The sequence below is a fragment of the Muntiacus reevesi genome, chromosome 8, assembly GCF_963930625.1.
Source record: "Muntiacus reevesi chromosome 8, mMunRee1.1, whole genome shotgun sequence".
NCBI lineage: Eukaryota > Metazoa > Chordata > Mammalia > Artiodactyla > Cervidae > Muntiacus > Muntiacus reevesi.
The window spans coordinates 10,488,946-10,515,867 of NC_089256.1; the positions used below are offsets into that span (position 1 = coordinate 10,488,946).

General features: G+C 39.8%; 1 protein-coding gene and 1 pseudogene across 1 annotated transcript in view; one reads left to right on the forward strand and one right to left on the reverse strand.

Annotated features, from left to right (window-relative positions):
* The window catches only part of PIK3CB (phosphatidylinositol-4,5-bisphosphate 3-kinase catalytic subunit beta), a 187,454-nt gene that overhangs the window by 21,460 nt on the left and 139,072 nt on the right, over positions 1–26,922 (forward strand). The window lies entirely within an intron of this gene.
* LOC136173569 (ubiquitin-like FUBI-ribosomal protein eS30 fusion protein) lies at positions 3,788–26,586 on the reverse strand (annotated as a pseudogene).

The window sequence follows — 26,922 nt, forward strand, 5'->3', positions numbered from 1 at the left end:
CTCGTATGTAAATACACGTAAAGCTGTTGGTTTAGCATCCATCCACATTGAGAAAGCTTTCTGTTCCCTGCCCCACCCCTGCTTTGGTATTTTTCAGACTTTACAGCTCAAGTGTAGTTCTCCCCAAAACCATCTTGATTGCACCAAGAGTCCCACTTCTGTATCCTATACCTTTGTCTTAGATTTCACCTCATTCCTTTGAAATTCCCATATCCAATTATTTACCCCTATCTGAGGGTGAAGGACTATCTTTTGTACTGTTTTGTGTAATTTAGTTTTACCCTGCAACCACCACTAAAATACTTGTTAGCACAGTGTCTAGCATATAGTATGGAGAAGGAAGTGGCAGCCCATTCCAGTCTTTCCTGGAGAATACCAGAGACAGAGGATCCTGCTAGGCTGTAGTCCATGGGGTCTCAAAAAGTCAGACACAATGGAATGACCATTACTCACCCACCCATAGCATATATTAGGCACGTGGTAATATTTGTCTTAAACTGAAGAAAGCCACTGGCCTTACGAACATTGAACCTAGAGAAATGCCAATCTTTCCACCCTTTCCCCAGTCACCCAGTTTTAATTCCTGAAGCAACTAGTGGTTGAAAATGGGTTTTTCCTAGGTTTATATAAACAAATACATGTATACATACATATTTATGTATCTCCCCCTCTTTAAAACTAAAACAATATCATACTGTAAACATTGCTATGCACATTGTAGTCATCCCCCAAAAGAATGATGTTTGATTCTGTGCACACTTCACCCATATAAAATTGTAAGCATTGTTAGGTTTTCACATAAGACTCTTGCTATAGTATCAGTAGCTGTGATTGGTGAGTCAGCTGTCTAATTACAGTGAGATGATAAGAGCATTTTTTTCTGTACAGCAAAGAAGCTTTGTAAATAAAATTTTAACATCTTAAAAAAAATGATAGGCACCATTTAATTTTTTTTTTTAAATTTTGAGAATTATAGATTCACATGTAGCTATAAGAATTAAGCAGAAGAATCCTGGTTACCCTTTACTCATATTTCCCTAGTAGTAACATCTTGCATAATTATAGAAAAAACATCTAAATCAGGAAATTGATACAATCCATCTACCTTATTCAAAAGTCACCAGTTTTTCATGTACTTATTTTTGTATTTATTTCTGTACATTTTCATCACATGTATAGATTTGTGTGATCACTACAGTCAAGATAACAACAGTTACATCACAATCTTGCATGCTACCTGTTTCCCTCCCATCCTTTTAACCTCTGACAACTACTCTATGTTCTCCTTCTCTATGATTTTTGTCACTTTAAGAATTTTTTTTTAATGGGTGACTTTAATTTTAATAAGGGATTACTTTCACTGCATTAAATTCTCAAAGCCTTTAAGGTGAGAACCCTGTTTATATTGTGTGCTTAGTCGTTCAGTGGTGTGTGACTTTGTGACCCCATGGACTGTAACCTACCAGGTTCGCCTGACTGTGGAGTTTTCCATGCAAGAATACTGGAGTGGGTTGCCATTTCCCACTCCAAGAATGCTGCTTCTTAAAGTGACTTCTGTGGACTTCTGTGGTGGTCCAGTGGTTAAGAATCTACCTGCCAGTGTGGGGGACAGAGATTTGAACCCTGGTTGGAGAAGATTCTACATACCTCGGGGCAACCAAACCCCTGTGCCACAACTACTAATTCCAAGCTCTAGAGCCCGTGCTCTGCAAGCAAGAGAAGCCACCACAGTGAGAAGCCTGAGCACTGCAACTAGAGAGTAAACCTCTGCTTGTCACAACTAGAGAAAGCCTGAGTGCAGCAACAAAGTCCCAGTGCAACCAAAAATTAAAAATAAGTAAATGAATGTTAAAAAAAGAATGCTGTATAGGGAAGTCCCTGGCATCCAGTGGTTAGGACATAGCACTGTCACTGCTGGGAGCCCAATTTAGAGTCCTAGTCAGAGAACTAAGATCTCACAAGCTGTGTGACGTTCCCCGCCCCCCGCCCCCGCCCCCACCCCCAATCACACAAAAGAATGCTATGTAAATTCTCCAGTTTGTAACCCTTTAGATTGGCTTTTTTCATTCAACATAATTCCTTGAAGATCCATCCAAGGTGTTGCACTTATCAGTAGACATTCTCTTGCATAGCCTTAGTATAGTTATCAGAGTTAGGAATTTAACATTGATAAAATATTATTGTCTAAAGTCCATATTCTAGTTACACCAGTTGTATTAAGTATATTCTTTCCCTAGTGGCTCAGACAGTAAAGAATCTGCCTGCAGTGAGTGAGACCTGGGTTTGGTCCCTGGGTTGGGAAGATCCCCTGGAGAAGGGAATGACCTACTCCCAGTGTTCTTGCCTAGAGAATTCCATGGACAGAGGAGCCTGGCAAGCTACTGTCCATGGGGTTGCAAAGGTCCCATAAGACTCACTGACTGACACTTTCACTTCTTTCACTTTACACTGTCTCTACCGCTGCCAAAGCCACTGTCACATTATGATTGCCAGGTCTCAGTAGTTCCCTCAAATATGGAACTTTTTTTTTCTCCTTTAATAACTGATATATTTGGAAAGTATAGGTCAGTAGTTTATTGTAGAATGTTGCTCATTTGGGTTGGTTGTTCATCATGATTAGATCCATATTATGGATTATGGGTTTTTGGCAGGAGCACCATGTTTGATTACTTGATTAGAGTGATGTTGGCCTGATTTCTCCATTTAAAGTTGTTAAGTTTTGCTTTGGTTGTTAATTTGTGGGAGTCTAAGTAAAGATGGTGTTTCTTATCAAACTGTCACTAATTTTAGCATCCCTTGAGGGGTTTTTTTTTCCCCTGAATTATTATCAAGGTTGCAAAATGGTGATAAAATTTTAAAGATCAGCAAAAAGGCAAAGCTGACTACAGCATCCAGTTAACAAGTAGAAAAAGCAATTCTTTGCATATATGTTAATAATATAAAGACACGCCTAAAAAGGCAAGGGTTAAATTGTATAGAAAAGGATAATAAATTTAGGCCCGCTCCAAAAGTATAATTTATAAGAGAAATTGTTGCAGTAAGGAGTAATTCTTAAGAAGTTAAGATTTGATGATGAATTACAAAATTATAAAAGCTTGTCTGAAGGTAAAAGGTGGTTTAAAAAAATTTTTTAGGACAGTGTTAGATTTCCAAACATTTACAAAGATTGCCCAGAGTTCCTATATACTCTGCATCTAGTTTCTCTTATTAACATTACCATGGTACGTTTGTTACATTGATAAAACAGTGTTGGTAAATTGTTATTAATTGAATTCCATGTTTTATTCAGATTTCTTTGGACTTTAATGTATTTTTTCTGTTTTTGAATTCCACCCAAAATACCACATTGCATTTAATTGTTGTATTTCCTGAAAGGTCCTTTTGCTTCCCTGGTAGCTCGGATGGTAAAACGTCTGCCTGCAATGCGGGAGACCTCTGTTCAATCCCTGGGTCGGGAAGATCCTCTGGAGAAGGAAATGGCAACCCACTCCAGTGCTCTTGCTTGGAAAATCCCATGGACAGAGGAGCCTGGTAGGTTGCAGTCCATGGGGTTGCAAAGAGTCGTACATGACTGAGTGACTTCACTTTCCTTTTCCTTTCCTTTCTTTTAGCTGATAGTTTCTCAGATGTTCTTTATATTTGAAAATGCTGGTAGTTTTGAGGAATACTGATCAGGTATTTTTGCCATGGTATCCTTCAGTTGGATTTCTCTGATTTTTTTTTTAATGATTAGATCAGTGTCATGAAATTTTGAAAGGGAGACTATAGAGATAAAGTGCCATTTTCATCACATACTGTCAGCATGCATTGTTTTTTTCTTTCTTCGATTGGGTAAAGTGGCTTTATTAGAGAAAGCCAAGATTACAGAGGACTTAAAGGAGTTGGCAATGGGGCTCTTCTTGCCAAAGGTGGGCACAACTTTGACAAAGCACAGGTTGTACTAAGTACACCTCTTGGCCTGGCCCGCCTTCTTCATTTTCTCTCGTTTGTCCTCCTTGGGAGTCTGACATGTTAGTTTCCCAGCACAGTCCAGGGAACCATGAACTTTACCTCCAAGCATGTGGCCAGCTACTTCCAGAGTGCTCAGAGCCTCCACCTCACACTGGCCCAGGGTAACCTCATCCTCTAGGGGTGTGCCTGCCAGGAGCAGGACTTGATCTTCTGGAGTGATGCCGTCCAAGAGGCTACATGAGCCTTGATCTGGGCGACTATCTCCTGACCGGTCACCTTGAGAATGTGTAGCTCCTGGCTGTGAGCATGTTGGTGACTAGATTGTGGACAGTGCTGCCACTACCCCGAAGATGGAGTCAAGAAAGGAAGGAGAGAGGGTGCGCATATCCTCTTTGCCTACTGTGTGCTGTGTCACTCAAGAGGACTTGTTGATGTTGCTGGTGATCACCTGGCTGAGAAGGTGCTTGTCAGGTTTCTCCCTTGTAAAGTTGTTTTCTTCCCCTTTTCATGTTATACTCCTTGAATGAAAGAGTATATGTTTTGAATGAAAGGTTATACTCTTTGAATGAACTGTGTGTGACCCACTCTTAAGGAGAGGGGAGCTGTGCTCCATCTCTTTGAGGAGTGGAGTGATTCTACATAAATTAAATTCTTCCTCATGGTATATATGTCTCTGTCCCCACCTCCATTTATTTGTTTATTTTGGTCATTTATATTATTATGGACTTGTGGATATTATACTTTAGGTTATAATCCAGTACTACTTGCTTTATTGTGTTATTTAAAATGGTCCAGCTTGGCCACTGGGAATTTTTCAGTTGACTCCTGTTTCCTTTTGACACTGTTGTTGTTTTAGCACTTTCTTACTTTCTTGTACCACAAGATGCTCAGGGCTTATCTTGTTTATTTTCTGCTTCGCTCCTAGGATTAGTCATTTCTCCAAGGGACCTTGGTTCCTTTTATTGGAGGCTGGTGTTTAGAAACTAAGATGTGCCTATTAAATGTACTTATTACTACTGGTTATCACTGCCTCTAGGCCTTCTTGGCTGACAAAGCAAGGAAATACTCAAGTATATGAACTTGTGAATAAATAATTTCTAAATATATTTCTTTTATATTGTTCTTGATTTTTTAAAATTTTTGGTTGTGCTGTGAAGCATGCAGGATCTTAGTTTCCCAACCAGGGATCAAACCCTTGCCTCCTGCATTGAAAGTGTGGAGTCTTAACCACTGCACCACCAGGGAAGTCCTGTGTTTTTTATTTTTTATTTCTTTATTTAAAAATTAAAAAACAATTTAAGTGTTTCTATTTTTAGCCACCTCAATCCATTATTAAATTAAACATGAGTTTCTACTGATGTTTCCAACTGTAAATCATACTAGCTTTTTGTTGCTTAGCTGCCCCACTGCAGTGGTTAGAAATCTGGCTTTTGGTTTTCTTAGCAGTCTTTCAGTGTTATATCTTTTTGCCTTTTCATATTGTTCATGGATTCTCAAGGCAAAAATACTGAAGTGGTTTGCCATTCCCTTCTCCAGTGGACCACGTTTCATCAGAACTCCACAGTGACCTGTCTGTCTTGGGTGGCCCTGCATGGCATGGCTCATAGTTTCATTGAGTTAGACAAGGCAGTGATACATGTGAACAGTTTGGATAGTTTTCTGTGACTGTGGTTTTCATTCTGTCTGTCCTCTGATAGATAAGGATAAGAGACTTCCTGAAGCTTCCAGATGGGAGGGACTGGCTGTGGGGGAATCTGGGTCTTGCTTTGCTGGGCAGGGTTCATGCTCAGTAATCTATAATCCAATTTTCTGTGGATAGGTGGGGCTGTGTTCCCTCCCTGTAGTTTGGCCTGAGGCCAAACTATGGTAGGGTAGTGGTGACAATGGCTGCCCTCTTCAAAAGGACTGTGCCACACACCACACCTTCCAGATCTGCTGTAGCCAGAGCCCCTGTCCCCACGGCAGGGCACAGTTGGCTTGTGTGTCTGCAGGAGACACGCAAACACTCAAAGGCAGATCTGGCTCAGTTTCCTGTGGGGTCCCATGATCCTGGTGCAGACAAGGTTTTGTTTGACCCCTCTGAGTGTCTGGTGGGTTTGGGGTTTGATTCTAAACGTGATTTCACCCCTCCCACTGTCTCGTTGGGACTCCTCCTTTGCCCTTGGACCTGGGGCATCTTTTTTTGATGGGATCCAATGTTCTCCTGTAGATGGTTGTTCAGTGGTTAGTTGCAATTTTGGAGTTCTTGCAGGAGGAGATGAGCGCACATCCTTCTACTCTGCCATTCAATACCTAAATTAAATCTCTTACCATTATACAGTGTAAAGGACAAACATGTTCAAGGGATTAGATTTGATAGAGAGAGTGCCTGAAGAACTATGGATGGAGGTTTGTAACATTGTACAGGAGGCGGTGATAAAAACCATCCCCAGTAAAAAATGCAAAAAGGCAAAATGGTTGTCTGAGGAGGCCTTGCAAAATAGCTGAGAAAAGAAGAGAAACAAAAGGCAAAGGAAAATATATCCATAGGAAAATATATCCATCTGAATGCAAAGTTCCAAAGAATAACAAGGAGATATAAAAAAGACTTCTTAAGTGCTCAATGCAAAAAAAAAAAAAAAAAAAAAAAAAAGGAAAGGAATAGGATGGGAAAGACTAGAGATCTCTTGAAGAAAATTAGAGATACCAAGGGAACATTTTATGCAAAAATGGGCACAATAAAGGACAGAAATGGTATGGACCTAACAGAAGGTACGAGGAAGAGGTGGCAGGAATACAGAGAAGAACTTATAAAAAAGATCTTAATGACCTACATAAGCATGATGGTGTGATCAGTCACCTAGAACCAGGCATCCTGGAGTGTGAACTCAAGGGAGCCTTAGGAAGCATGACTATGAACAAAGCTAGTGGAGGTGACGGAATTCCAGCTGAGCTATTTCAAATCCTAAAAGATGATGCCATTAAAGTGCTGCACTCAATATGCCAGCAAATTTGGAAAACTCAGCAGTGGCCACAGGAATGGAAAAGGTCAGTTTTCATTCTAATCCCAAAGAAAGGCAATGTCAAAGAATGTTCAAACTACCGCACAATTACACTCATTTCACATTCTAGCAAGTGGAGAAGGAAATGGCAACCCATTCTAGTATTCTTGCCTAGAGAATCCTGTGGACAGAGGATCCTGGTGGGCTGCTGTCCTAGGGTCGCACAGAGTTGGACGCAACTGAAGCAACTTAGCATGCATGCATGTGTTGGAGAAGGAAATGGCAACCCACTGCAGTATGCTTGGCTGGAGAATCCTAGGGACAGACGAGCCTGGTGGGCTGCCACCTATGGGGTTGCCCAGAGTCGGACACGACTGAAGTGACGCGGCAGCAGCAGCACATGCTAGCAAAGCAGTGCTCACAACCCTCCACGCCAGGGTCTAACGGACGTGAACCGAGCGCTTCAGATGCTCAGGCTGGGTTTAGGAAAGGCAGAGGAACGAGACCACATTGCCAACATCCGTTGGATCATAGAAGAAGCCATAGACTTCCAGAAGATCATCTACTTTTGCTTCATTGACTGGCTAAAGCCTTTGACGATGTGGACAACAACAAATTATGGAAAATTCTTCAACAGATGAGGATACTGGATCACCTCACCCATCTTCTGAGTAATCTGTATGTAGGTCAAGAAGTAATAGAACCAGACATGGAGCAATGGACTGTTTCCAAATTGGGAAAGGAGTACGTTAAGGCTGTATATTGTCACCCTGCTTATTTAACTTACATGCAGAGTACATTATGCAAAACGTCAGACTGGATGAAGCACAGGGTGGAATTGGGATTGCCGGGAGAAATATCAATAACCTCAGATATGCATATGACAGCACCCTTATGGCAGAAAGCGAAGAGGAAGTAAAGAGCCTCTTGATGAAAGTGAAAGAGGAGAGAGAAAAAGCTGGCTTAAAACTCAACATTCAGAAAACTAAGATCATGGCAAATAGATGGAGAAACAATGGAAACAGTGGCAGACTTTTGTTTTCTTGGGCTCCAAAATCACTGCAGATGGTGACTGCAGCCATGAAATTAAAAGATGCTCCTTCAAAGAAAAGCTATGACAAACCTAGACAGCATTCTGAAAGACAGAGACATTTCTTTGCCAACAAAGATCTTTCTAGTCAAAGCTATGGGTTTTCCAGTAGTAATGTATGGAACTAACAGTCGGGCCATAAGCAAAGTTAAGTGCAGAAGAAATGAAGCTTTTGAATGGTGGTGCTGGAGAAGACTCTTGAGAGTCCCTTGCAAACCAGTCAATCCTAGAAGAAATCAGTCCTGGTTGTTTGTTGGAAGGACTGATGGTGCAACGCCAATACTTTGGCCACTTGATGTGACTCATTAGAAAAGATTCTGATGCTGGGAAAGATTGAAGGCAGGAGGAGAAGGGGTCGACAGAGGATGAGATGGTTGGATGGCATCACTGACTCAATGGACATGAGTTTGAGCAAGCAAGTTGGTGATGGCTAGGGAGGCCTGGCGTGCTGCAGTCCATGGGGTCACAAAGAGTCAGACACGACTGAGTGACTGAACTATACAGTGTTTCAAAGAACAGAAATTTTTGATTTTAGTTATGTCCAACTTACCACCACTCCACCACCCATGGATCGTGCTTTTTATGTTGTCTAGAAAACTCATAGTGAAATACAAGGTCACCTAGATTTTCTCCTAGAAGTTTCACAATTTTGAATTTAACATCAAAAACAGCTTTTTGAGCTTCTTTTAGATGAGAGATTTTTAGTATTTGAATAAGTAATATATTTTGGTTTTTTTTTTTCCTCCCTTTAATTTCTTGGATGGGATATAGATGTCAGTCGTAAGTTTCATGGTTAGAGAAAGAAAAAGAAATGGTGAAATGAAATTTTAGGACTTCTTTGAGGTGAATAAAAAGACGATATAATAATACCAGAATTAAAATAGCATATGTCATATGGAGAAAATAAATCCTTCTTTCTCCAGCTGTTACTGGTTGAGGGTATAAGACATATACAATAAAATAAACAATGTTAAGAGACAACATATAGTGTAATGTATATAATTGTGTTTTAAAAAACCCTAAAATTCTGAGGAGATCGAAGTCAGAGTGAGCTGGACTAGTGAGGGAAGGCATCCTGGAAGTCAGACTTGAATTAAGTCTTGAAGGACTTGGTTATTAAACTTTCTTAATTGAGAGATGGGACAAAATCTAGATTGTTAGGCAGAAAGGGAGCTAGTGTGGAGTGACAAGTGGAGATAATCATATCTGATAAGGGAAGGAGGAAAATGATTTAAGGAATGCCACCCCCCTTCCACCGCCCCCCACCTCCCTGCCAGTGTACCTCTACTTAATGTAATATGTCAACTCAGTCATTCCTGGGATGCCTCATTCTGCTGACCACGTAACATAAGGTATCATGTGACTGACTTAATGAATGTAATAGTGATGTTTCTTCTGAATGTTTCTCTTAAGTCTGAAAAATTACTGAAGATTTTATAAACAAACCACTGATGTGCTTATAATTGTATGTTAACATACCTGTCTCTTAGCCTATATAGAAACTATTGCCCTGCTTATGTTAAGGAAATCCTGGTTCTGTTTATAAGGGGAAGAATCCTTTTGAAATGGAAAGTTGACTTCCTAATGCTGATTTTAATACTTAGTGAGTTTTCTAAAGGCTGATGCTCAAAGTATGCTGGGAAAGAAATTGCAGAACTTAAGAATTCTTAAGGAATTATATATCATGCATTCAATGACCAGACTTTAGCTGATTTTATAGAGGTGTGCTTAAAAGTTAGTGAGAGTAATAAGCATTGTTGTATCCACTTAATTTAAAGACCATATAAGGCTTTTTGAATCATTGACATAAAAAAAAACAAAAATGAGAATATAGTAAAATTTTAGTGAACATTATGGATAATTTTAGTGAACATCTCTACCCTTTAGAAGAAAAGCCTGTTTTTTTAAATTCACAACCCATGGCTTGCAGGATCCTGGTTCCCAAACAAGGGATTGAACCCTGGCCCTGGGAGTGAATATGCTGAATCCTAACCACTGGACTGCCAGGGAATTCCCAGAAAAGCCTGTTTTTTAACCTATGCCATTAATATAGTTCTGTGAACCTTGTTCTAAGGGTATTGCAAAGTGAATGTCTTTGTGTGGTGCCATATTTACAGGTTGTGGTGCCAATGAAAAATATGTTGTGATTTTAACTACTAAAAGCTTAAGTAATCTGCTTTTATAAAACATAATAGAAACTGGGAAATTATTTTAATGGCTTATTCTTTTCAAGAGGTCAAATAATTTGTCAGGTTATTTCTGTTATTTCTTTATCTAGAAAATGTGATAACGGTGTTAACCCATTTGTTGTTAAATGATCTAACAGTAATTGAATGCTTTGCTAATACGATGTGGCATACTAATGAGCTGACTCTGGTTAAAATTCAGACATTTGGAATGTCAGATTATTCTTCCAAGAGGTTGGGGCTTTCCTAGGCACACAAGTTATACATTTCATGAAAATTGTGGCAGAGAATTTTAGAGCCTCTGCATTTTAGAGCTTTATTTTAGTTGAGTAATAGGAACCTAGAGAAGGAGGCTACCAGCTCTAGGGTGTGCAGGCTGCAATGGATTCCCTAGGGCCATCGGGAAGCTCTTCCTTGAATTTACCCTTCAGGCCTGAGAATTGTTCCAAGAGCTTTTCTAATCATCTTGGTTAGCGTGAAATCCACCCTAACCCCTTCCCTGGCTTTACTGAAAAAGAGTTTCTCTCTGGCACAGGTACTTCTTCAGATATCAGATATTGGAAGCTGTTTTACTGTAGATGTATTTTTAAATCTAAGGAGGTTAGAAAGATTGCGTTTTTGATTTTGTGTTGTTTGCTGAATTGCCAATTTCATTTCAGTTCAGTTACTCAGTCATGTCCGACTCTTTGCAACCCGCAGCACACCAGGCCTCCAAGTCCATCACCAACTCCCGGAGTCCACCCAAACCCATGTCTGCTGAGTTGGTGATGCCATCCAACTATCTCATCCTCTGTCGTTCCCTGATCCTCCTGCCTTCAGTCTTTCCCAGCATCAGGGTCTTTTCCAGTGAGTCAGTTCTTCACATCAGGTGGCCGAAATATTGGAGCTTCAGCTTCAACGTCGGTCCTTCCAATGAACACCCAGGACTGACCTCCTTTAGGATGGACTGGTTGGATCTCCTTGCAGTCCAGGGGACTCTCAAGAGTCTTCTCCAATACCACAGTTCAAAAGCGTCAATTCAGCTTTCTTTATAGTCCAACTCTCACATCCATACGTGACTACTGGAAAAACCATAGCCTTGACTAGACAGACCTTTGTTGGCAAAGTAATGTCTCTGCCTTTTAATACACTGTCTAGGTTGGTCATAGCTTTTCTTTTAAGGAGTATGCATCTTTTAATTTAATGGCTCCAATCACCATCTGTAGTGATTTTGGAGCCCAGAAAAATAAAGTCAGTCACTGTCTGTACTGTTTCCCCATCTATTTGCCATGAAGTGATGGGACCAGATGCTATGATCTTAGTTTTCTGAATGTCGAGCTTTAAGCCAACTTTTTCACTCTCCTGTTTCATTTTCATCAAGAGGCTCTTTAGTTCTTCACTTTCTGCCATAAGGGTGGTTTCATCTGCATATCTGAGGTTATTGATATTTCTCCATGCAATCTTGATTCCAGCTTGTGCTTCTTCCAGCCCAGCATTTCTCATGATGTACTCTGCATATAAGTTAAATAAGTAGGTTGACAGTATACAGCCTTGATATACTCCTTTTCCTATTTGGAACCAGTCTGTTGTTCCATGTCCAGTTCTAACTGTTGCTTCCTGACCTGCATACAGGTTTCTCAAGAGGCAGGTCAGGTGTTCTGGTATTCCCATCTCTTTCAGAATTTTCCACAGTTTATTGTGATCCACACAGTCAAAGGGTTTGGCATAGTCAATAAAGCAGAAATAGATGTTTTTCTGGAACTCTCTTGCTTTTTCGATGATCCAGCGGATGTTGGCAATTTGATCTCTGGTTCCTCTGCCTTGTCTAAATACAGCTTGAACATCTGGAATTTCACAGGTCATGTACTGCTGAAGCCTGGCTTGGACAATTTTGAGCATTACTTTACTAGCATGTGAGATGAGTGCAATTGTGCAGTAGTTTGAGCATTCTTTGGCATTGCCTTTCTTTGGGATTGAAATGAAAACTGACCTGTTCCAGTCCTGTGGCCACTGCTGAGTTTTCCAAATTTGCTGGCATATTGAGTGCAGCACTTTCACAGCATCGTCTTTCAGGATTTGAAATAGCTCAACGGGAATTCCATCACCTCCACTAGCTTTGTTCATAGTGATGCTTTCTAAGGTCAACTTGACTTCACATTACAGGATGTCTGGCTCTAGGCGAGTGATCACACCATCGTGATTATCTGGGTTGTAAAGATCTTTTTTGTACAGTTCTTCTGTGTATTCTTGCCACCTCTTCTTAATATCTTCTGCTTCTGTTAGGTACCTACCATTTCTGTCCTTTATTGAGTCCATCTTTGCATAAAATGTTCCCTTGGTATCTAATTTTCTTGAAGCGATCTCTAGTCTTTCCCATTCTGTTGTTTTCCTCTGTTTCTTTGCATTGATCGCTGAGGAAGGCTTTCTTATCTCTCCTTGCTATTCTTTGGAACTCTGCATTCAAATGGGTATATCTTTCCTTTTCGCTTCCCTTCTTTTCACAGCTGTTTGTAAGGCCTCCTCAGACAACCATTTTGATTTTTTTGCATTTCTTTCTCTTGGGGATGGTCTTGATTCCTGTCTCCTGTACAGTGTCACGAACCTCCGTCCGTAGTTCATCAGGCACTCTGTCTATCAGATCTAGTCCCTTAAATCTATTTCTCACTTCCACTGTATAGTCATAAGGGATTTGATTTAGGTCATACCTGAATGGTCTAGTAGTTTTCTCCACTTTCTTCAATTTCAGTCTGAATTTGGCAATAAGGAGTTCATGATCTGAGCCACAGACAGCTCTTGGTCTTGGCACTTGCCAATTTAGCATTTTGTAAATCAAAGGTGTTCTTTGCTTACAGTACTATCAAGTGTTGACAACATATGAATAATCTGTGACTCCAAATTCTCATACTACCTTAAAGAAATTATTATATCCCTATTAAATGTATGTTTTAGTAACCATTTGTCAGTGGTAACAAGTTCTTGTAAATTGTTTTTAGTATGTTGGTTATGGTTGTAGCTAACACTGACAGTCTAGAGGTTCCCTGGTGGCTCAGCCAGTAAAGAATCTGACTGCAATGTGGGAGACCTGGGTTTGATCCCTGGATTGGGAAGAGCCACCAAAGGAGGGCATGGCAACCCCCTCCAGTATTCTTGCCTGGAGAATCCCCATGGACAGAGGAGCCTGGTGGGCTGCAGTTCATGGGGTTGCAAAGAGTCAGACACAACTGAGTGACTAAGCACAGTGTTCAGATAGAGGACAAATCAGAAAATATTAGCAAAGCATGTATCTGATATGGAATATATGTAATATTATAAAGAAAATGAGAAACTCAATAATAAAAATTTACCATAATCCAACTTAAAAACTGGCAGATTAACTAGCTTGAATAAACATTTTTCTTAGGAAGATACACAAATAGCTAATATGCACATAAACAGTTGCTGAACAGTATTCGTCATTAGGGAAATGCAAATTGAAACCATTCGTTAATACTTCACTTTACAGTTCAGTTCAGCCACTCAGTCATGTCCGAGGCTTTGTGACCCCATAGACTGCAGCACACCAGGCTTCCTTGTCCATCACCAACTCTTGGAGCTTGCTCAAGCTCATGTCCATCGAATTAATGATGACATGTAACCATCTCATCCTTTGTTCCCTTCTCCTCTTGCCTTCAGTCTTTCCCAGCATCAGGCTATCTTCCAGTGAGTCAGTTCTTTGCATCAGGTGGCCAAAGTATTGGAGCTTCAATTGTAGCAGCATCCTTCCAGTGAATATTTAGGACTGATTTCCTTTAGGATTCACTGGTTTGATCTCCTTGCAGTCCAGGGGACTCTCAAGAGTCTTCTCCAACACCACAGTTCAAAAGCATCAGTTCTTTGGCACTCAACTTTCTCTATGATCCAACTCTTAGTTCCATACATGACTACTGGAAAAACCATAGCTTTGACTAGACGGACCTTTGTTAGCAAAGTAATGTGTCTGCTTTTTAATATGCTTTTTAGGTTGGTCATAGCTTTTCTTCCAAGGCCAAGCATCTTTTAATTTCATAGCTGCAGTCACCATCTGCAGTGTTTTTGGAGCCCAAGAAAACAAAGTCTGCACTGTTTTCATTGTTTCCCCGTCTATTTGTTGTGAAGTGATGGGACTGGATGCCATGATCTTTTTTTTTGAATGTTGAGTTTTAAGTCAGCTTTTTCACTCTCCTCTTTCACCTTTTTTCCTTTTTTTTCCTCTTTCACTTTCATCAAGAGGCTCTTTAGTTCCTCTTTGATTTCTGCCATAAGGGTGATGTCATCTACATATCTGAGGTTATTGATATTTCTCCCGGCAATCTCGATTCTAGCTTGTGCTTCATCCAGCTCGGCATTTTGCATGATGTCCTCTGCATAGAATTTAAACATAAGGTGACAGTATACAGCCTCAACAAACTCTTTTCCCAATTTGGAACCAGTCCATTGTGCATGTCTGATTCTTACTGTTGCTTCTTGACCTGCATACAGAGTTCTCAGAAGTAGGTAGGGTGGTCTGGTATTCCCATCTCTTTAAGAATTTTCCACACTTTATTGTGATCCACACAGTCAAAGGCTCTGGCGTAGTCAATAAAGCAGAAGTAGATATTTTTTGGAACTCTCTTGCTTTTTCTGTGATCCAACGGATGTTGGCAATTTGATCTCCAGTTCACTTTACAAGTATGGCTATAATAAAAAAAAAGTGGATAATAATAAATGTTGCATATGGAATTGGAATCCTTACATATTGCTGATTGACTTATAAAGTAGTGTAGCCATTTTGGGAAAGCAGTTTGTCAATTCCTTAAAAAGTTGAACAGAAATACCATATGACAATTGCTACCGCTAGGTTTATACCAAAGAGAATTGAAACATATGTTCATACAAACATTTGTTCATGAGTGTTCAAAGCAGTATTTTCATAATAGCCCCAAGTTGGAAACAATCTATATGTCAACAACTAATTAGTAGATAAAATGCATTTTGTCTGTACAGTGGAATATTATTCAGTCTTAAAAAGGAATACGTTTCTTATACATACTGCCATATGGATGTACCTTGTAAACATTGTGCTAAGTGAAAGAAGCCAGTTACAGAAGACTGTATTATGTGATTTATATAAAATATCCAGAATAGGCAAGTCCATGGAGAAATATTTGAAACAATTTGACTCTAGAGAGTTAAATTTATATGGATTAAAATCTATCCTCAAGACTTTACGTGTTTTCCTTTGGAAGAGATAAACATGTAAATAATAAATGAAGGCTTCCCTGGTGGTCCCAGTGTTTGAGAATATGCCTGCCAGTGCAAGGAACTCGGGTTTGATCTTTGCTGTGGGAAGATCCCACATCCCTTGGAGCAGCAAAGCCTGCGAGCCAAAACTATTAAAGCCTGCTTGTCCTAGAGCCCATACTCGACAACAAGAGAAGCCACTGCAGTGAGAAGCCTGCCAATCGCAACTAGACTGTAGCCCCTGTTCTCGACCACTAGAGAAAGCCTGCATGCAGCAACAAAGACTCAGGAGAGCCAAAAATAGATAAATCTTAAAAAAAAATTTTTTTAAGTTTAAAAAATAATAAATGAGAATGGCAAATACTAGTAAGTGTTATGAAGGTAGTCAAGTGATGTGGTAGCTGATGAATTAGGTTACAGTCTGAATTGTGGAAGGAAAGTTATGACCAACTTAGATAGCATATTAAAAAGCAGAGACATTACTTTGCCAACAAAGGTCCGTCTGGTCAAGGTTATGGTTTTTCCAGTGGTCATGTATGGATATGAGAGTTGGACTGTGAAGAAAGCTGAATGCCAAAAAATTGATGCTTTTGAACTGTGGTGTTGGAGAAGACTGTTGAGAGTCCCTTGGACTGCAAGGAGATCCAACCAGTCCATCCTAAAGGAGATCAGTCCTGGGTGTTCATTGGAAGGACTGATGCTGAAGCTGAAACTCCAATACTTTGGCCACCTGATGCAAAGAGTTGACTCATTGGAAAAGACCCTGATGCTGGGAGGGATTGGGGGCAGGAGGAGAAGGGGATGACAGAGGATGAGATGGCTGGATGGCATCACTGACTCGATGGACATGAGTTTGAGTAAACTCCGGGAGTTGGTGATGTACAGGGAGGCCTGGCGTGCTGCGATTCATTGGGTTGCAGAGTCAGACCCGACTGAGCGACTGAACTGAACTGCACTGAAGTGATTTGGGGTGGTACATAGGAAACCTCTTAGAAGAGGTGACTTTTGAGTTAAGACCTGGATGTTAGAAGGTGAGAGATAACTTGGGACAGTACATTCTAAACTGAAAGAATAACAAGTACAAGAAAGCACTAAGTTAGGAACAAAGTAAGTATGAGAGGGACAAACAGCAAACCATTATGACTGAAAGATAGTGAATGAGGAAGAGTGGAAACTGAGATCAGACTCAGACAGAGCCCAGATCTAGGGTTTTACTAGGTCATAGTTGCTGCTCAGATGGGGTTACAGTGGGAAGTTTGGGAAGGTTTTAAGCAAGCAATTTATGCTATTAATGCTCAATGAGGTGCATTCCGGTTCCTCTGACATACATGAACAGTAGAGCAATTAGGATGGAGGCAGAGACACTGATTTAGGAGGTGTTGAAGCAGAATAGCCCATAAATGCTGATAATGGCTTAGACTGAGACTGGGTCAGCGACAGTCGGAGTGTTGATTGAATTTGGTAAGTTTTGAGCTCAAAGCCAGTTTTTTTTTTTTTTGTCGTTTCATCTGAGATGTTGTTTGAAGGGGGAGCAGAAGTGCAGGATATCAGTAGTTTACATTGTAAAAATATTGGAAATAATCTGTTGTTCTTGTTTAGTCGCTAAGTCATGTCTAACTCTTTTGTGACCCAATGGACTGTAGCCCTCCAGGCTCCTCTGCCCATGGAATTCTCCAGGCAAGAATACTGGAGTGGATTGCCATTCCTTCAGGAGATCTTCCCGACCCATGGATTGATCCCGTGTCTACTGCATTGGCAGGCAGATTCTTTAGCACTGAGCCACCTCACAGTGGTATATCCACACAATGGTTATACCATTGGTATATTCAGAAGTTGAAAAAAAGAATGAGGAGTATGTCCATGAACTGATATAATGTGATTTCCAGGATATATTGCTAAAGGAAAAAAAGCCGAAAAACCAAGTACAGAAGAATGACTATTTTTATGTTAACTTGGTTAACTAAGATGTATTTAAAAGGCATCTTTCAAGTTTGCATTTCTGCATGTTTCCCAGTTTTTACCAGTGTTTGATAAAATTTGAAATCCCATCTTGAATTGTAAACAGTGGTCACACAGTTCTTTGGTGTATGTGAATAGTTGTTTATTCTCTTCTCTGTTCCTTTTCCTTGGGTCACATGGAATAGCCCATGTGTGGATGCTTGTATAAGTTAGTGTTTTGAGACTGGTAGAAATGCTTGGTTCCTATAACCCTGTCTACCTTCTTGCAAAATGTTGCCTATACTTACTTTTTGTTATCATTATATATTATACTTTCTTTAAAACAAGAGAAGAACAAAAGGTTGTGAGAATTTAGCACTGCAACATCAGCTAATTTTTTACTTCATTACCTTTTTTTTGCCACTCTGCAGAGCATGTGGGATACTAATAATGATAATATTAATTATTTTTATTATTTTGACCATGGGGCATGCAGGATCTTAGTTCCCTGACCAGGAATCAAATGAATACACTTCCCCCTCCCCCCCAGTAGTGGAAGCTCAGATTATTAACCACTGGACTGCTGGGGAAGTCTCTTTATTTTATTACCTTTTAATAGACATACTTAGTTTTTACATAGTTTTATGTAACACTTCTGAAGTGAGTGAAATGTTTTCTAAATATTTTCAGCAGCTTTATATCTATGGAAGCCTTACATCTAAGACACTGATAATATTTCAGTAAGTGTTATTGGAGTTGCTGTTTCTTCAAAACAGGGACTAAATGAAGTAAAATGCCTTAGGAGTGAAGCAGAACATTTAAGTGGGATTTTAGCTACATGTGCAGTTTCTTTAATTCATTAAGTGAACATTTTTTATTACCTGATGTGATCAGAGTCATTTTGCAGATAGTTGGATTGTAAATTTGAATGTTATTCTCTACTTGTCCTGCAAGGGATATAAGGAAACTAATTATTTATAATGCACTGTGATAAATGAGATACAAGTCACAGCAGGATCCCATGGGAGTGAGCCATGGGGGATCAGAAAGGGCTCTAGAGAAAATGTCACTGACCTGGAGCTGTTGCATAGGATCTGGCCTGATGGACAGGGTGATGGAATGGGCAACATCTGCACAGGCACCAGAGGTTTACACTCCAAACTCTCATACTTAATTTTGTTGTTACCAGAATTTAGTCAAATAATGTCTTGCATTTTAGGGAAATGAGAGATGTATGATATAATTCACTATGGAGGACAGTTCAAAATAGGGGTTATCTCATTGTTTTAGTTTAAGTAGATATTATTGGTGTCCCTTAGTTCTTGTCTCATCATAGCAAAGATTTGGAACAACAGAACACTTACCACTCAAACAGGCAGGATTTTATTAAGCAGGCAGTTTTTGTAACGACAGACTAGTTACAGCTCTGTTAGAGCTCAAGCAGGGAGCAGGCAGTGAACCCTGGAAAGGTGAGGGCAGGCAGACCTCTGGAGGAGGGCCCTAATCCCTCTTAACTTCCTTTTCTATACTGTCTTCTCCCACCGGAGCCTGACTGGTTCAGCCCTATGCAAAATAGGGCTTGTACCTGCCAACAAAATGGGCATATACCCAAGGCCAATCAGGGAAGGGGGCATGTTTTCCTGCCAGAGGTTCTCACTCTGGTCCTCAGCCTCCTCTTTACTGGGCTTTTTCTTTTTTTTTTCTTTTGTGTGCCCTCTCAGTGGTTCTAGCTATGGCCATCTTGGACTCCTTTTTATATTCCAGCTACCTAACATTGGTGTGTTTGTGTGTGTGTTCAGTTACATTTGACTCTGCAACCCCAGGAACTGTAACCCACCAGGCTTCTCTGTTCATGGAATTTTCCAAGCAAGAATACTGGAGTGAGTTGCCATTTCTGACTCCAGTGGATCTTCCTGACCCAGGGATCGAACCTGAGTCTCTTGAGTTGACTGCATGGGCAGGTGGATTCTTTACTACTGCACCACCTGGGAAATAAACTCTAAATGCTCCCTTTTGTACGTCCCCTTATTTACTAGACCATGATTTAGTTGTTAGGGTGAATTAGTGGTAAGTAGAAAAGACTAGCCCTTGGACCTACAAGGGAGAGTGCGAAAACCTTTCGGTGTGTCTTTTATTCCGAAGAGTCTTGAGGTTTTATGTAACTAGAGGAAAGGAGGTTGACCCGACTCTGAGAGAAGCAAAATGGAATTTTGGAGAAAATGTACTTTCTTAAGGAGGCTAGTGTTAGAGATGGTGACAGTCCAGGTGGATGAGTTCACACTACCAGACTTCAGTGAGATGGATACTGCTGTTGCCTCAGTTACAGATACTGTAAAAGAATAGTTTGTCATCATATGTGTATCCTGGTAGTATTTGGACCCTAATTTGGTTTATTAGTTTACTAATCTATGTACAGACTGGCCCCCAGGTGTAGAATTGCCTGCCAATGCAGGAGATACACGAGACTCAGTTTCTATCCCTGAATCATGAAGATGCCCTGGAGAAGGAAATAGCAACCCACTCCAGTATTCTTGCCTGGAAATTCGCATGGACAGAGGAGCCTGGCAGGCTATGGTCCATGGGGTCACAGAGTTGGACATAGCTTCTTGACTACACCACTACTACCACCACCACCACCACCACCACCAATCTATGCATACTGGTTTTCCCATGGTCTTAAAAACATTTCCGATATAGAAACTCTTCCGCCCTTAGCCCTCAGCCACCCTGTTCCTATTTATGACATTCCTCCAAAACTCCCTCTTTCCAGGAAACTGTTTATTAGCCTTTAATGTAGTCTTCTAGAGTTTCTATATATAAATAAAGGCAGTAAAAATATCTTTATCCAAAAAGGTCACCAACTCCAAAAGTACAGTATACCTGTTGATCTGCAGATTGGTCTTCTTACCCTTTCCTTTGTACATTGTGTTTTTTACTTAACAATGGACCCTTCCCTTTGTATGTTGTGTTTTTTACTTAACAATGGAGATCTTTACAAAAGATCTTCCTGTAGAGTAGTTTTGTTTCATTTTCCAGTATATAGTTTTTGTTTTGTATGATTTCCCTTTGATAATTTATTTAACCAGTTCTCTGTTGACTTGTTTCTGTTTTTTCATCATTGTAACAGTGTTGCAATGAACTACCTTGCACATCTGGCATTTTGCTTGTGTGCAAGTATATAATTATGGAATAAATTCAGATGTGGTACTAGTAATAAAAGGCCATATACCTTTGTAATTTTTATAGATATTGTTAGGTTGCCCTTATGTTTGGACCCTGACTCTCCCACCAGTGAAAAGGGATAATTTGTGTTTCTCTCCTCCTTCCCCAGCTTTATTGAGATTTAATTGATGTATAACATGTTTGAATTCAAGGTGTGTAGTGCGATGATTTGATACAGGTATATCTTGCAAAATATTTACCACAATAAGGTTCTTTAAAATATCGGCCACATAATTTACATACTTACTGTTCTGTTCTTGAGGTGAGTGATTTGTATTTCCTCACAGCTTTGGCAACATTGTACCCAGGCAAAGAGGTTAAATTGGGTCTAAGTATAGTCTTAATTTGCATTTTTCTAATGAGTGAGGTTAAGAATTTCTATAGTTTCAAGACTCTTTCCCTCTCCCCCTGCTTTTTTTGTGACCTTAACTATTTTAGGGTTTTGAAGCAGAAATTGCTATCCTTATTTATACATTTTTTTTTTCCTAATTCAAATTTAACAGGTAAGCAGAGTGTATAAACCTTAAGGGTGTAGTAAGGTTGAATTTTTATAAGCCTCTGACTCTCAATCTGGATTTTTTTTGTTGATTTTTTTACCAGAAGATGTCAACAAAAGTTTCAGACAACAGCCAAGATAGGTATTTTTCTTTTCGGATGGCCCTTACATGATTTGTGTACTGAAATGTTCAAGGGTTGTAGTTGTCTCATTGGGCCATCAGGAAGAAGAATCAGGTTCACATGAGGCATTCGTGCTGCCTGATAGTGACTGTAAGATGCATTTCTATATCAGAGGGGTTCAAATGCAGAAAACATTTCATCTTAAAAGTGATGAAATATGTTAGATAATGCCAGATTATTTTCCTTAGAGAGTTCATACTAATTTACACTGTCAAAAGGAAGGTAAAACATTTTGGTTGTTTAACATAATCTCAAATAGTTGATACTGTCAGATCTTTTTGTCAGTCTAACATGTAGTATGTTCACAGTTTTTTCCCTCCTTTTAACGTTTTTTTTCAGTGAAGTCGAACTCATACAGTAAATGGCAAAAAGTCATCAATGCAATAATAACGCCATGATTTTATCTCAGAGTAAACAGACTCATGTAACTGCCACCGAGAAGCAGAGCGCTGCCGAGAGCCCGCCTGTGTGCCACCCCCCACCCCACTCACTGCTGCTTGTTTCTTTCCAAAGAAGTCTCTATTCTGAAAGCTGACACCCTAGTCAGTTCTGCCCATGTTTTGAATGTTATGTACATGAATCATGCAGTAGGGGTACCTTTTCATCTGATGTCTTTTATTTAACAATATGCTGGTGACACCCGAAGCTAATCTTGTAAACAAACAAAACAAGCCAATATGTCAGTGCCACCACGGGAGGAAAAAATGGGAATACTTTACATTTGAGAATAGCATTATTTTCAAGAGGAACCACTTTTTTCATGATCGAGGCCATAATGATGGGGAGGGCAATGGTCAGAAACCAGGAGCCCAAATTAGGATTCTCATACTGCCTTGCCACAGCTGGATGACTTTGGGATCACATGAACTCAGTGCCTATAATGATCCCTACTCCAGCTACAAGAGAGGCTTTCTGTGAGGATTCTCTAAAATAATACATGGGAAAATGCTCAGCATTAAAACAATGGTGATGCTGTTACTTTAATTCCCATTGTGATGGTAAAGGTGGGTGCCTTTAGAAGATAATCAGATCATAAGTTAGAGCTCTCATTATGGCATTAAAAGTGTGAGTTAGTCTGTCAATCAGATCTGACTCTTTATGACCCCATGGACTATAGCCTGCCAGGCTCCTCTGTCCATGGAAGTCTCCAGGCAATAATACTGGAGTGGGTTGCCACTTCCTTCTCCAGGGGATCTTCCCCATCCAGGGAGTGAACCCAGGTTTCCCGTGTTGCAAGCAGATTCTTTACCATCTGAGCTACTGGGAAGCTCCAATATGGCATTAGTGTCCTTATAAAAAGAGACATGAGGGAGCTTGCTGCCTCTGTCTTCTGTTGTGCACCATATGAAGATACAAGAAGACAGTGGTCTGTAAACCAGGAAGAGGTCCCTCACCAAGAACCTGACCATGATGGCAGCCTGATTTCAAACTTCCAGCTTCTGGAACTGATATTTGTTGTTTAAGTTGATCTCCCCCTTCAAAAAAGAGAAAACTCCAATGTATTCATAACATTTATCCATGTTAAGTGTCATTGTGAGTTGTTCTGTGTGGCTTAGTAAAATGAACAAAGATATGTTCTCATTCTTACAGTGTGTAAAAGAGTGATTCCCACTGTATGTGTATGTTTGAATCACTTATGAGTTTTGTTTTATTGAGGAGTTTGCAAATCGTTTTTATTGCTGAAATATCTTTTTGTAATTCAAGTGCTCATATTTAAATAGATTTAAAACATATATATCTGTGGTCTTCGAATCCTTTTTCTGAATTATTTATATTTGTAATATGTAATAGATTCCTGTGGTTCAAAGATTAAAAGGTATTAAAAAAAGTAGTCTCCCACTTCTACAACTATCCAGTTCATGTCTATCCCAATTGCCTAATATCTGACTCTGCCCAGGAAACTAATATTACTAGTTTCTGTATAATCTTCCAGGGTCTTTTAATTGTGGTGGTAGTGATGATTGCTCAGTCGTGACACTCAGTCATGTTTGACTCTCTGCAGCTCCATGGACTTTAGCCTGCCAGGCTCCTCTGTACTGGAGTGGTTTGTCGTTCTCGTCTCCAGGGGGTCTTCCTGACCCAGGGATTGAACCCAGGTCTCCTGCGCTGCAGGCAGTTTCTTCACCGTCTGAGCCACCAGGGAAGCCCAGAGTCTTTTATACTTATAAGAAAATATGAATATAAATGACACCTTTATCCCTCTGCCCAAAACACATCACAGCAACTATCCTGTACTTTTTTGTTTGCTTAGCATTTTGCATATTTTTAATGTATCAGAGCATATTAATTATCTCTAAGGTTCTTAATTCATTTTCATTGCAATATAGTATTATATTATGCCAATATATCATCCATTCTGTTTTGCATTTATACTTTTTGGCTAGTTTGAAATAATGCTGCAGTGAACATTCTAGTAAATATCTTTTGGTGAAATGTACATACATTTCTTTTGGATTTATATCTAGGGTGGAATTTCTATGTCACAAGCAATGTAGATTTCCCCTGCTGTACATTTTCAACAAACCTGGGTATCATTAGTTTCTTTAATTTTTACCCATTCTGATGGGTACACACGTGGTATCTTATTGTGTCTTTAATTTTTATTTTCCAGAGTACTAATGAGATTGCCAATTTACCCCCTTCTATTTACTGGCTGTATTGGTCCTCTCAGAAACTGTGTTTTTAATAAAAGCCAGAATATATAATCTCCATTTGTAAGACTAACAAACTCATACACTGATAATCTGATTATTTCTTGAATAATCAAGAAGTATTTGATTTCATGGGTTTCGAAGAAACTTTTTTTGGGAGGAGAGCTGGACTGCTCAGCATGTGGGATACTAGGATTGATCCTGTGCCTTCTGCAGTAGAAATGCAGAGTCCTAACCACTGGACCACCAGGGAATTCCCTCAAAGTTTATTTTGAGTGTTCTAATTGCATTTTACAAAAATAAATGTTAGAATAGAAACTACATTCCTTTGATATAGAGCTAGGACTTTTTGGTAGTGTGTGAGGATGGGCCAGTTGGGAAAGGAGAGAGATTAGCACCTCCACTATGAAGTGATTTTTAGAATTTAATTTTTAGTTATATCATCTTTATGGACTTCCATGGTGATCTTGTGGTGAGGAATCCCCTTGCTAATGTGGGGGACACAGGTTTGATCACTGGTCCAGATAGATTACCCATGTCAAAGAGCAACTAAGCCACAACTACTGAAGCCTGAGTGCCTAGAGCCTCTGCTCCTCAACAAGAGAAGCCACTGCAATGAGGAGCCTGTGCATTGCAACACAGAGTAGTCCCAGCTCTCCACAACTAGAGAAAGCCGGCACAACAGCAATGAAGACCCAGCACAGCCAAAAATAAAATTTCAAGAATTGTTATTTTTAAAATATCAACATTGTTTATTGGTTTATATTTTTTTATTGAGAGATAGTCAATCTAAAATACTAGTTTATATTAGTTTGCAGGTGTATGTACAACATAGTGATTCAAACGTTTTATCAGTTACAGTCCATTTATAGTTCTTGTAAAATACTGACTAAATTCCCTGACTAAAATACTGACTAAAACAGTATATCCTTATAGCTTACTTATTTTATATATAGTAGCAACAGGTGAGTTTATTTCTCTCCTTGGGTTCTTGTGTTGTCATAACAAAGATTTTGAATGACAGATTAATTATAATTACTATAGCTCAAGCAAGCAGGATTTCTCAGCTCTTGTCTTGTTGTAGCAAGAATTTGAAATAACAGGCTGGTTACAGCTCAGGCAGACAGAACTTTTATTAAGGAGACAGTGGATCGTGAACTCCTGAGACTTGGCAACAGGTAACCCTGAAGGATAAGCAGCAATCCCTGTTGGCTTTCCTTTTTATACTTCCTCTTTGTTCTGCCCTGTGCAGAATAGGGCTTGTACCTGTCACCAGTCAGGAAAGGTAATGCAAATTGGGTGTACGTTCAAGGCCAATCAGGGAAGGGAGTATGTCTGGGACCCTGCACAATTGGGTTGTTACATGTTCATCTAGGTGTGCGTGGACTGTTTGGAGTGACGGTTGCACATGACATAACAACAAGCTCTATCGTGTGTGTCTTTCCCATAATTCAGTCTGTTATAATCAGTTGTGTGTATGTATAGAATACTTGTTAACCCATAATGGGCTCCTGGCTGCCTAAGGTTACTTGAGGACACAGCTTGCGTCAGTGGCTCTTGTATGGCTAGTCTGTATCCACGTCGTGCCTAGGGTGCATGGGCAGGAGTTGGAACTCTCTGTGGTTACTCTTTGTAGCGCCTCCGGGACTCTCCTGGGCCTGTCTTGCGAAGGGTTTAGAGATCAGCTTGCGTCCTTTCAGTAGGCTACCTTGTGTTGCTCCCGCCTAACTTCCTGTGTGTATGTGTGCGAATTGTGTCCACCTCCTTGCGTGGGTTTGTGTGTGTGTGTGTGTGTTACTCAATTGTGTCCAGTTCTTTGCAACCCTATGGCCTGTAGATCTCCATGCTCCTCTGTCCATGGAATTCTGCAGGCAAGAATATGGGGGAGTGGTTTGCCATTACCTTCTCCTGGGATCTAACCCCCTTCTGGGGATCTTCCACCCAACAGTAGATTGTACTTCTTAATCCCCTACCTCAGTCACACTCCCCACTGCTCCCCACCCCACCCCGCCCAATCATTAGTTTGTATCTGTGAGTCTGTTTCTCTTTTATGTTGGAATTTAGATTTTTTTCTTTTCTTTTAAATTTTGACTGTGCTGGGTGTTCATTGGCTCATGGCAGGCTTCTCTACTTGTGGTACTCTGTGTGGGGGTTTTGGTTTCATCATGTGCCATTCTCAGTGCTTGGATGAGATTTTGAAATTCTCCCTCCCACCCCCACCCCTTTAAAATTTAATAGATGTTTGTCCAGAAGTTCTTTTAGTAAGTTCTGTTTTCTTTTGACAATAAAGTTGTGAGTGGATCTTCATGTGTTAGGTTATTAATAACATTGTTTTTATCTAAAGGATACTAGAAACTTTAAGAATAAATTGTATTTAATTCTGTTTGAGTAAGTCAGAGTAATTGACTGTCGAACACAAATAAGCAGTATACTTACATTCATTTTTAGCCTGTATTAAATTAATTATTACTTTTTGCTTTCCTTTTCTCTTTTCCCTTTTAAATAGACTTTTTTTGTTGTTGTTGTTACAAAGAGCAGTTTTAGTTTTACAGTAAAATTGAACGGGAAGTGCATAGTTCCCATATATCCAAACACCACCCCCCCCACCCCCGCCCCAACACACATACCCCCACCACATAGCCTCCGTCACTGTCAACGTCCTGCACCAGCATGTTGGTGATTTTTGAGTTGACTAATTCCCTTACTTTTGGGAAAGTGAGCAGTTTGATATATGTTGACATTATTCTAAAATTATAACATTCATTCTATTTTAGAAAGCATATTATTGACCTTATTTCAAAAGAAAAGAAACCAAGACTAGAATTAAATTATTTGCTTCCTAGTCAAATTTTATTTTGAAGTTTCCAAATGAAGATTTTAGCAGCAGTTATGATCTCCTTTGATTCCTTCTAATTTATTGAGAACTTGAAGATTTTTCAGCCTTTTCTCCTTTCTTTTAAATGTAAAACGTTCAAACCGGATGTTTGAAATTTTTGTTACAGTTTCTG